The sequence below is a fragment of the Eleginops maclovinus genome, chromosome 20, assembly GCF_036324505.1.
Source record: "Eleginops maclovinus isolate JMC-PN-2008 ecotype Puerto Natales chromosome 20, JC_Emac_rtc_rv5, whole genome shotgun sequence".
NCBI lineage: Eukaryota > Metazoa > Chordata > Actinopteri > Perciformes > Eleginopidae > Eleginops > Eleginops maclovinus.
In genome coordinates this window covers 1,144,735-1,157,157 of record NC_086368.1, presented here as the reverse complement: position 1 = coordinate 1,157,157, position 12,423 = coordinate 1,144,735, and the positions used below count along the sequence as shown (strand labels likewise).

Below are 12,423 nucleotides of genomic sequence, written 5' to 3'. Positions count from 1 at the left end.
TACCTTCAATTTTTTTTTTACTACCAGCACGACTTCAAGCTGCAACTGTAGCAGCGTAAAGTGTGAAGTAAAGTGACGCGTAAAGTAATGAAATATCTTTCCAAAACGAATTAATAACATATTTCATCACAATTTAACAGGGTAATTATAACTTCCACCACTGGACACAAAAACTGGCCAACACACACACACACACACACACACACACACATAGAGAGAGAGAGCGAGAGACTCTGTAGGTGTATGTGAGTGTCTGTTTGTTTGAGCAAGCTAGTGAGCTACATTTAAGTAAGAAGGAACTCTACCATAGGAGTTGGATTAATCAAGATGACACAACAGGCCTTGGTCCATAGTTTTTACTCAAAATGTCAAAAAGTAACAATTGCATAACAAAAACTAATTTCAAGTGGTTAAATTAGGGCCTTGAAAAAAAAGAATAAACTAGATAATAATAAAGTGCAACTTTCACTGTAATTACAATATCTTATTAACAAAGAAATAACTTTAACTTCAACTGGACGCAAAAACTGTCCGAGAGAGAGAGAGAGAGAACTTAAACAACAGTTAGCCAGCAGGGTCACAAGTGCCTCAACTGTGTGGCCTTTTCTTCAATCATTTTATCCACTTGGAGAAGTTCTGCTTTTTTTTCCCTGTGTCTTCTCTGAAAAGTGTTTGATTTTGTGATGAGCTCAGCCATCTTTGTTCCTGCCTTTCCCTCGGCCATCTCTGCATATTTGTCGGCGTCATTTTGGAGTGAATGGCACACACTGTGGAGTACCTGCCGCCGGTTCCGGAGGTCCTCCAGCTCTTTCTCTGCTGCTTTCCTCTTCAGCTCCTGTGTGGCATTCTCCTTTTTTTTCCGCTCACTATCAAGGTATAGCCTGTATTGTGACCTCGATGAAGCAGCAGAGGCCAGGAGCTCCTTGGTCAGAGGAACTTTCAGAACGCCGCCACAGACAATTACCTTATCGCAGATTAATCTGAGGGCTTCGAGAGATTCATCACGGAGGTTGCACGTTTCTACCTCCTTATTTACTGAGAAGCCTCTCTCCACTGTGGCTTGTCCATGGGACAGGAGGAGAGCACTTTGGCAGAACTTTAGCAGGTCAGGGTGGGACGTGCAGAGTTTGGAGTGGAGAAAGACATCCAGACGCTGCCTCAGGGGTTGGAAGGAAACAAATTCTTCTTCTCTGCCCACGACCGAGAGAAAGGATGTGAATTGCTGAATGATGACATCACCTGCAACATTGATACGAAAATTAAGATATATTAATTTCATTAACACATTCCAGTCAACTGCTTCACCATCCATTCGACAAAAGTACATACAGTACATCGTAGATACACATAATAGTATCTGTAGCAGTGGTTCTCAACCTGGGGGCACGGAGGTCTTGTCTAAATTACAAATTGATACAATTGCGCGTCGGTGACTTGTTTAGCTGAATCTGCTTGCAAGGTGCCAAAACACCTTCTACATCAAACAGATAGAGTAAAATCACATAACTCACAAGAACACTGGATGTGGCTATCAAAAAAGAAAAGAAAAGTAGAATAATTTGAGTGCTTGAAATCATGCATTGACATCAAGGTTGGTGGGGGGGGACAATATTCTAACCTTTGAAAGGGGGGCTCAACTTGCAAAAGGTTGAGAACCCCTGATATAGAGAGCTATGAGAGCATAAAGTTTAATTTTGTAAAAGCAAGACACTTTCACACCTGTCACAGTAAAAAAGCAGAAAACCACAAAAGAGATTCCACGCACAAGACCTTAATCAATTTGAATAACTTATCCACTTCTACTGTCCCTATAAAATATGTTCTTACCAGCTGCAATGCCACCTGCCAGCTGCTGCCCCTGGATGAAAGCCTGCACTAATGACTTCATCTGTAGGATGCACCACTCTGGATCCCTGGCCATCCTTGTGGGATACAAACAGGTGATCTGCCTAACTATGGGGAATTTCAATGGCGATTTCTCCTGCAGTTTCTTTACGATCTTAATCAGACCCTGCAAACACTCTTTTCTGAGGTGGAGTACAGAGAGTTCACCTATCTTTGATCCTGGTTTGCCCAGGAGTGCCTATTAAGGAACATTAAGGAACATTCATGTCAATGCTTTCTTTGAAAGGAAATGTTTACATAACTTATTGTGATGATAATATTAATACTGAACAAATTGTATTTGCTAGTTGATTTGTGCAAGCATCATAATTCACAAATTCACCCCGCAAAACAAATAAACAACAATAAAATTACCTTGATGGCAGATTCAGCCCCCAAGCCTATATCTACCCTTTTGAGGGAGACCCAGTTCTTCTCCTCAGAGATGTCCAATTTAATCAGCTGCAGGGGGGTTTGGTCCTGTAGGAGTTCCCTTTTGATGAACCGCCGCAGTAAACTCTGATGATGACAACAACAACAAGAAGATAGTTACCCAGACATTCATATACATTAATATAGGTTTACATTCAAATTAATGAATCAAAATCTTTACAGTGATACTTACCAACAGGAGCTCAGTTAAATCTTCTGCCAAAAAAGGCAACACTGGCTCGTCTGTTTGGTACTTCTTGAGAAATGGGTTAAAACTTCTCGCAATGGCGAGGAAGAATTGAAGCTTTGGGATTAAGAGTGGATCCCCTTGTGCTGCCAGGATGGCATCATAAGAGGCCGTGTTTGGTTTTGTGACCTTATCCTCAACAGCATTGACAAACTTCTGAATCATGGTCCAAACTTCCAGGACTCTCTCTGCAACCGGCACATTTTCCACCCATCTGTGGCCGCAGAAAGAGAGGGGAAAGCAGGACGACCCGGTGATGTTGGTGTAGTCCTCTCTCCGGGCAGGAACGTTGTGGAAGAGGTAATGGAGAGCGCGCAGGAGTTTGTCAATTTGCCAGCCTGTAAAGCCTGCCTTCATGGCATTGTGGAGGGTATGGAGTCCACAGCTCCCAACCATCAGGACTTGAGCACCTCCATGCAGCTCAGCATGTTCCTTTTGAAGGAGATCCAGGAGTTTGAAATTTACATTTGGGCCATCCATTCCTACTGAGAGAAGCTGCCTCATGTTGAGTTTTGCAACACATTCCTGTGAATTGTCACACAGAAGTTAATGTATTGCTTAAGTAAACCACATTCAATACACATCAGAAGGTAATACTGTATATGCTTCAAATCAAACATTTAGCTTTATTATCCTAAAGTAAAACATGAGTCAGGTCTTGGGATACATTTCACAGTGATAGATATTAGGCCTATGTCAAGGACTGCTTTGTCAAAGTTAGATCATTGGTTCTCCAAATGTGGCTCACTATAATAAACTAAATCCCTATAATATAGGTTTGGCTTTATCAGAGCCATGCTCAACCTTCAGATTAAGGGTGCGTTCGTAAATTGCCACTCCGAGCACACTCTGAAACGTTTTAACAGTTCGGAAATTCACGGCCAGAAGAACGCTCGTCTTTTTCAAACTCAGAGCGCGATTCTATTTTTCAGAGCGTCAGATTGAATTTACGAACGAACGAACGAATTTAAGCATAACGGCTAACACTTTGACCTACAGTCTTGTGACGTGTGGTCACCCTAAGCTTTGTTGGCTGATACATCTTTTTAATTGCATACATTTTACAATATTATATTACAGAAATTCAACAGTAAGCTAAATAAATACAATTATCAAAAATCCATGAAAATGTGCAAACAATCTCCCCTATGTAACCAATAAGTATAATAGGAAAATAAACTTACTTTGATGTGCTGCAACAGATCGTCAGCTCTCCCATGTCCCAGGAATTGTGAGCCAAAATACCTCGAGCGTACACAACCATCCTCCAAAAAACGAATGTGTATGTCCATTTGTTTTTTCTTTGACGATTGATTGAGGCTCTCATCGAACATAAGGACGTACGGTCCGGCATTATTTATGGCCTCAACCAGTTGCCTCTTAAAATAGGGTGCGATGCCAAATTTGATTATGTACCCGGAGTCCGGGAACATATTTCTGAACAGCTCTCCTATGCCTTCGTTCGAGTTGAACGAGTGGTGTTTCATTGCTACATCTAAACACCACAGTACCTCAGCCTGCAAGGTAGAGGTGGTAGTGCCTAGCGTCTGCTTCTGACCGTCTGTCGTGCACCTGTTGCTGGTGGTAGGACTACTGGCAGGGTATTGCAGGGGGAGAGCAAGCGAGGTTGAGGGAGCAGTGGAGGTTGAAGGAGCAGTTGAGGTTGAGGGCGTCGATGTAGCCGTTGTGCCAGTGTAAAACAGTGACAGCGGTAGCTGAGCGTTACGTCCACGCATCCTAGCTTGGTGGCTACTTGATAGCATGTGCGATTTCACCGCCTTCACCCCCATCCAGGTAATGCTTATCGTCTTCTTGCAGACGTTGCAATAAGCCTCTTGGCTGTTGCCAACTACTGGCCTAAGCCATTCTTTAAACAACGATTCCTCCAGCCAGAGGTCCGAAAATTTGCATTTGCCCATGTCTTAACTGGCGAACTCGCGAAGAGGTTTGACAGCAAGCTAGCCGGGTACCTAAAATGATTTTTTTATTTTTTTTTAAATCAATATGTTTATATTGGATTATCTCCGTTAATATTGGTAGTAAATGAAGTAGCGTAATTGGAAGTTAGTCTTAACTAAGTTTGTTGTAGAACAGATAACAAGAATAAGAAACTCGAACAAGATCGGAATAATACTGTAGGTTATATAAGGAAAGACCCATTGCTTGAGGCATTTAGTGTCTTAGAGTCCCTCCAGATTTCTCAGTCATCAGCCACCGGACCAGGGCGGGCTGCAGTCACTACAGGATATCCTCTAACCACGGCCAGCATGTCTTCAATGTCCGTACGCTCTTCATCGGTTCGCCCGGTGGCCAAGTCGGGTCCTTCATGCGCCTCAATATATCCCTGTATCGTACCTAAAATGATTGAGGGAGTGCGCGAGGTACATGTGACATCATTGAATAGCCGCGAAAATTTTGTTGGACTTAGCAACAATAACTAAGGGGGGCGTGGCTTGGCGAACTTCAGGACCCCCTGCTCAAAATTACTTCCCGCGGCCCTGCTACTTGCAACATGAAAATAAATCCATGCAAGTTTAGTAATTTAAGGAGATAGGCCTGCACATAAATTACACAAATAGAAAAAATCATACGCCCAGCTGGATTGGTGTTCGAAAATTTACTACCTCGTCAGATGACGTTTACTACTTTTCACTACTTTTTACCGGCCTTAATTCGGCCTAATTTCATTTACTACCTTTTACTACCTTTCACTACCCCGCGGCAACCCTGTATATGGAGACTGATTCCCAAGTGTAAAAAAAAATATATCATGTCTGGTCTTGTTAGCCTATGAAGACTGCGCTACTACTCAGTCAACTCATCCACACAAAAATCAAACCAATTTGACTTGTACACCATACCTTTTATTAAACAAGGTAAATTGGCGGAGAACTCTCTTTTCATTTCTTCACAAATTACAATTTTGCAATTAACAGTATGTGTATAAAACATTCACAACTTCTGTGATACCATAAAACAAATGTTCTTCATTTGTAACTATCCAAATGTTCTATAACTAATAAAGTTGGCATTCAGACAAAGGTTTGTTTCACTTGTGCCATTCAACACTCCCAGCTTATTGATGGTCAAAGCCTAAACGCTATCTCTTTTACATTTCTTCATATATTACAATTTTGCAACATACACATCTACAACTTCTGCGATACCATAAAGCATCAAGCTTTTAAAGAAATACCTGCCAAACTGAACAATTGGCATCATAAAACTACATATCTAAGAAAAAACTAAACTTCTCTACAACCCTTTTCTTTGTAATTGCCATACTATTTACCCAATATGTTTTGACTATTCCTTTTTTCCTCCCTTCCTCCATCCTTTCCTTCTTCCTTCTTTCATCCCTCCTCCTCCATTCCTTTCTCTATCCTCCTTCCCTTCTTTCCACCTTCCCCTCCATCTCTCTTTCCTCCCTCCTTTCTGTCCTCCCTCCCTCTTTCCTTCTTCCTCTACTTAACTTTCTTTCCTCCATCCTTCTTTCTTGCCTCCATCCTTCCCTCTTCTTTCTTCCGAGGACAACAAGAGGGTTAAATCTAGACATTTAGATTAGACTACTTAGACATTTTCCTTTTTAAGGCTGTAATCCGGTTGTACACATAAAATTTCAAGTTCTGCCAGTCTCTGTTCCTGAGAGCTTCAGGTTCAGCCCTTAAACATTTTTCACAATCACTCTTTGACGGTACAGTACAAGATCGGATTAACTGATTCATTTGCCTCTCTACTGCCCTAATCTCTGCCGGCTGCCAGCGTGCTCTTTTCTGTGGAGCTTTACCTGTAAGTGAGGAGACAAAAACAAACAGTGTAAGGGAGACGCTACAGTTCCAAGTCCTGTGCCAGTACATACAGTACAAGTGAAATTAAGAGGCTGATCAGAGCTGAGATAAGCATCGGTCCTCAATGATTTGATCAGTTTACAGCTGACAAATTTACAGCCGAGCCACAACTTGTGATTAGATGGCATTATAGGCCATAAGAAAGGCCCTTAAAAGTGCTTTAGTTTTGGAGTTTCCTTCCGGACGTGGAACAAAGAACAACAATGTTTTCTGTACATAATCAATAATGTCGCTGCAGTATTTATGTCTTTAGATGACATTATTTTGAGTGCTGTTGGAGCAATTAACTACAGTGTTTGCACAGTACAGCGCTGATCCACCAGACCTCATTCACAAAACAAACATTTTAACAGTTTGCGTGTCGTCTTGCAGACAGACGACACAAAGCAATAATTCAGACTTTTTATGAATCTGCATCATGATGTCAATTCGGGATACTTTTGATCACTTTATTACGATTAAATCTCGTGAATATCTGAGTTTATTTTGATGTGGCTAATGACACTTTGTTTTGGTGTACAGGCAGTAACATTACACTGCGAACCCTAACAGTGAAATAAAATCACTTTTTATAGCTTTAACTAAAATTTAAACAATATATTGAGTTACCCTGCTGTACAAGAGCATTGCTATTCTTGTCCTTCACGTGAAGTGTCAAGACGTGGGGTACCTGACGCTTGCATTGTGACCGCTGAGCTTTTCCCTCTATTTTAATGATCTCCTCATGATTGACAATACTCCGCCAGCAGATGATATTGTGAATGTAGCTCTCAATGCGTATTGAAGACCTTTCTGTCTTCTTTCTGATATCTCCGAACCGTTTTTCCAGAAATTTGATATTATTTCCTTTGGTATATCTCTCACTGATATAGCTGAAAACTCAGTATTTCTCATGCTAGGAGCGAAAGCTTGACAGGCGTAGCAACAGTATCCAAGGGGGGCGGGACTTAGCAAAGGGTCAATTTGTACTGAAATGCAGTACTAAAATGTACTCAGTTACAGTCCACCAGTGCTTGGGGGCCACCAGACTGAGGGTTGCAATGATGGCTCTCATTAATCTCCTGTCTTCAAATCTAGTGATATTACAATAAAAAAAGAGTAAAAAACAAACAAACAAAAAAAAAACATCACCTTTGGAGGAATGTCCCACAGTACTGACTCCAGATGATGATCCGTGCTCTGCTGATGGCAGTTGTTGCTTGTCTGTTGAGTTTTCATTCCTCACAGCATCTGCAACAGTTTCCTCTGTTGACGGTTCTATGACATACACACAATGTACCTGATAAGACATACTTCAAATGCACTACAAACATTCTGGTCACAGAAAACAAAAGTAGGTCATTTATTGTTGCAAAAATGCTTCAAATTACAAAAAGAAAAATCTGTGCAAACAACAAGTTTCAAAAAACTGTTTTCTTCATTAACTATATCTAAATATTCTTTAATAATTGATCAAGTTGGGGTGATATCTACTTCACGTCACATTGTTGCATCCAGTATTAACTTGACAAAAGTTTGTTTCACAAAAAAAAGAGGAAAAAAAACAATTACCTTTGGAGGAATGTCCCACAGTACTGACTCCAGAAGATGATCCGTGCTCTGCTGATGGCAGTTTTCGTTGCTTGTCTGTTGAGTTTTCATTCCTCAAAGTATCTGCAACAGTTTCCTCTGTTGACGGTTCTATGACATTCACACAATGTACCCGATAAGACATACTTCAAAAGTAATACAAACATTCTGGTCATAGAAAACAAAAGTAGGTCATTTATTGTTGCAAGAATGCAACAATAACCTCAACCTGGTGGAGCAAGAGGAGTCACGCCGGCTCAGCTGCCTTCATCAATAAAACCTGGTCAGTTTATAATGTTTAAGTTGCCTTTTAGATGACATTATTTTGAGTGTTGTTAGAGCAATTAACTACAGTGTTTGCACAGTACAGCGCTGACCCACCAGACCTCATTCACAAAAACATTTTAACAGTTGTTTGCGTGTCGTCTTGCAGACAGACCTCACAAAGAAACAATTCAGACTTTTTATGAATCTGCATCATGATATTGTCATTTCGGGATACTTTTGATCACTTTATTACGATTAAATCTCATGAAAATCTGAGTTTTATTTTGGTGTGGCTAATGTTTTGGTGTTCAGGCAGCGCACAACGCGAACCCTAGCGGTGAAATGAAATCCCTTATTGCACCTTTAAAAACAACCATCTTACTCTTTTTTTTTTCTTTTTTTTTTACATGAAATTACTGAAACATACCATCAACAGGAAATGAACGATTTCCATCCTCTCCGCATGCATCTTCCTCATCACTCCCCATAACGTTTTCTGCAGGAGACATGACACGCTTATAATTCGGTCAGACAAAATGAAAAGACGATACATCAAGTACAGTGAAAATCAAATATACCATTTGGGTCAATTGTGATTTCGTCCAAGTTCTTTCCATGGAACTCAGCCAGTCTTCCTTTCTCTAGTGCCAGCAGAACTTTACTGATCTTTGCTAGTTGCAGGGTCTTGTCAGGGAGTCGATAAAACTCTCGGTGGATCCTGATATCGTGACCAAGAAAGTTCGCTAGTTGGTCCATCTCGGTGTCAGTCATGTTAAGCACTGTTGATAGAGTTGCAGCGTGTTTTCGCAGTTTGGTTGATGACAATGCCTTTGGACACTTTGCGCCAGATGACTTTGCAAAGCCACGTATACAGTCTGAGCCACGGAAATGTGACATAGCTGAAGGTCTTGCAAACAAGTAAGGATTATCACCAAGAACCCCGCAGACATCTCTTTGCTGAACGAGGAGTTCGAAAGCATGGAGCATTTTTGGAGTCAGGAGAATTGGAACTGCTCTGCCTCGCTTTCCTCTGGTGACAATTCTGGAGAAATGTCTGCAGAGCTTTTTTTCTACCTCTGACAGTGCCCAGTCCAAGTCCTCATGGGGATCTGATGTGTCCCTTGACAAAAAAGCCAACAAAGGCATGCTTGACACCTCTCCTTCTCTGCGTCTGTTAAACATGATGGTCTGTGTTAAACAAACTTTTGCAAGGTCAATCCAAGCCTTTGTCGAGGGACTTTCAGACAATGTGATGCAACATTCATCTAGTTTTTGACTGAGAAACTGGTGCATTCTTTGCACATCCTCAGTAAAGGGCATCACAGTGGGTGCATTCCACTTGGCCTCAACGATGTTCCTTAGTGCTGTTGCAGAAACCAATGCATTCCATTTCTCGTTGTGCACTTCTTGGAACTCAGATGCATGCTTCACAAGCTCTTGGTTGTCGGAAATGAGTTCTTGAGCTTTCAAGAGCTTGCTGACTTTTACCAAAGCATTTCCAAGTTTTGTTGCCAGTGAGGGAATGATAAATGCGTTGGTACTGCTCTCATAGCCACAAGTACTTTTGACAGCTTTGACCATCTCCACATAATTCGCAGGATTAATGAAATCCTCCATCTTTTTTAACCTGGTATTTTTCCTGGCATTGTCCAGCAGTCGTCCCAATTCACGCATTTTTTCAAGGATGCACTGTTGACTTTTTAATGTCATTCCACCTTTATTGAGCAAGTGCTCTCCATATTCAATAATGACATGGTCATTCTTAATTATTTCTGTGACAGGACCCGGATTCATGGCACTGACAACTTTCCAAAGCTGCCTGCTGATATGTGAAGGCACAGGCGCAGTGTATGCACATAGAGCCTGAACACGGTTCTTGCCAGGTTTTGGGTTGACTGATCCAGACTTGAATCTACAAACTCGCATATGTCTCCTTGGAACATTTCGTGTGAAAAGTCCCTGGCAGTATGCACAGTGCATAAAGTCACTTCCCTGCGCTTCTTTTGGTGGCCGTTTACATGGGACAAGTTGTCCCTTTCCTGACTCCATCACAGTAGCATTATGGGCATAGTTGCCTTTGTTCCGAATATATTCTAGCTGATTTTTTCTCTCGTTGGACTGTTTTGGAAAGCTAAAAGCTCTTGCCACATCCACCATATTTTTGTGTGCATGTTCCAAATGTCTTGCCATTTTGGCATATGGCTTTTTGCAATACAAACAATAGTGTCTCTTATCGTAGCATCTCTTGCCATTTTTATTTTGGTGAGCACCAACTACTAGACTATCATTGGTTCGCTGACTTGAGCAGGGTTCTTCCTCTACACCAAGTTCAGGGCAGGGTTCTTCCTCTACAGAGGATTCAGATGCAACGGAGTGGGTGTCCAATCCAGGTGTAATGGGCTCGCTAGCCAAGCAAGCTAACTATCCATTCAGTTAAACGTTTCCCAAAAAACTCCACAGCGTGTTGAGGATTACTCATGTAGTTTAATGGTAATTTCGTGAAACTGTAAACACAATACAAACATAAGGTAAGTATTAATAAAGCTAAACAGTAAGCATAAAGAAGTAAATCTATAATTCAACACATGGGAAATAAAGATAACACTTACAGACGTTGCTTTAACAAACAAGAAGATGTGGAACTGCATCTTAATGGAAGAGCTGATCAAGCTGTCGATCCTGCATGCTCTCTATGTGAATAACGTGCTTGTGACTTCCGGTCACCTAACTAGCAGCCCCTCCCTTAGAGCATTCCCTCTTAAAGGTACAGGAACCTATGCCACATACATTACAAAAAACACACTTTCAATGCCAGGGGCAGAACACTCCCCACTTAGGGTCTTACAAGACTCTACATTAATTAACAGAATCAGTCTTAGGAGACAGAAGCAGAACAACTTCTGTAACAGGACGAAAGAACGTCTTCTTGGTTCCACCTTTGACGACTTCCACTTCAACTTTCCGAACCAGTCCATCTTCTCCTGGAAAGGTCTTGGTGAGAATGCCCATGGGCCATTCATCTCTCTTTGCTTGACTATCTTTTAAGAGAATGATGTCCCCTTCTTGGAGACAAGGCTTCTTTCCTTGCCACTTGTGACGTAGCTGCAGGGTTTTGAGATATTCACTCCTCCATCTGCTCCAAAAGATGTCAGCTAGGCTTTGAACTTGCTTCCATTCCTCTTTGAAGAGATTTGCCTCATCAAAGTGGCCAGGAGGAGGAGGAGGAGTAGAGCCTGTTTTGAGGGTCAGGAGCATTGCTGGGGTGAGGATGAGAGGCGACTCCGGATCTGATGACACTGGGATGAGTGGTCTCGCGTTCATGACAGCAGTTACCTCGGACATGAATGTTGTGAGAACTTCATGGGTCAGACGAGATTTCTTTTCTTCCAACAGCATACAATCCAGTATACGGCGAGCGATGCCAATCATACATTCCCACGCTCCCCCCATGTGGGATGCGTGAATGACTGCTGGTCGATTTGATGCAATCTTGTGCAACCTGAGGTTAGAGGCTGAAAGCATCTTCTGTGTTCTTCCAAGAACGCTGATGGCCTCTTCCTCAGTAGCGAACGACTTCAAAGCATCGTCAACATAGAACTCACGTTCAATGAGTCTTCTTGCGTCACTGCCATACTCTGCCTCTGCTTCTTTGGCCGCTCTTCTCAGACCGTACACGGCCACAGCAGGAGAAGGACTGTTCCCAAAAAGGTGCACTCGCATCCGGTAGTCCACGACATTGCAGGTAGGATCATTGTCCCTGTACCATAGGAAGCGGAGATAGTCCCTGTGGTCTTCCTTCACCACGAAGCAGTGGAACATGTGTTCGATGTCAGCCGTAATGGCTACTTGCTCCTTCCTGAACCTCATAAGTACGCCTAGCAGGCTGTTGTTCAGGTCCGGGCCGGTGAGCAGGACATCGTTGAGTGAGACTCCTTCATGTGATGCGCTGCTGTCGAAGACCACTCGGATCTTGTCCGGCTTTTTGGGATGGTACACGCCGAACAGGGGTAAGTACCAGCATTCTTTCCCTACTTGCAGGGGTGGAGCGATCTCTGCATGTCCTCTGCTAAGCATGTTCTGCATGAACTCTAGAAAGTGGGCCTTCATCTGCGGTCGTTTTTCCAGAGTGCGGCGGAGCGAGAGGAGGCGGTCATGCACTTGTCTCCTGTTGTTGGG

The 12,423-nt window shown here is 42.3% G+C and overlaps 1 long non-coding RNA gene across 1 annotated transcript; it reads right to left on the bottom strand.

The window, feature by feature from the left end:
- Positions 1-669: 669 nt before the first annotated feature.
- On the bottom strand, positions 670-2,692 carry LOC134882388 (uncharacterized). The gene is made up of 3 exons (XR_010168151.1): positions 2,510-2,692; positions 2,260-2,403; positions 670-1,239 (listed from the first exon to the last, which is right to left on the bottom strand). It is a non-coding gene; the product is annotated as an uncharacterized LOC134882388 (long non-coding RNA).
- Positions 2,693-12,423: the final 9,731 nt, after the last annotated feature.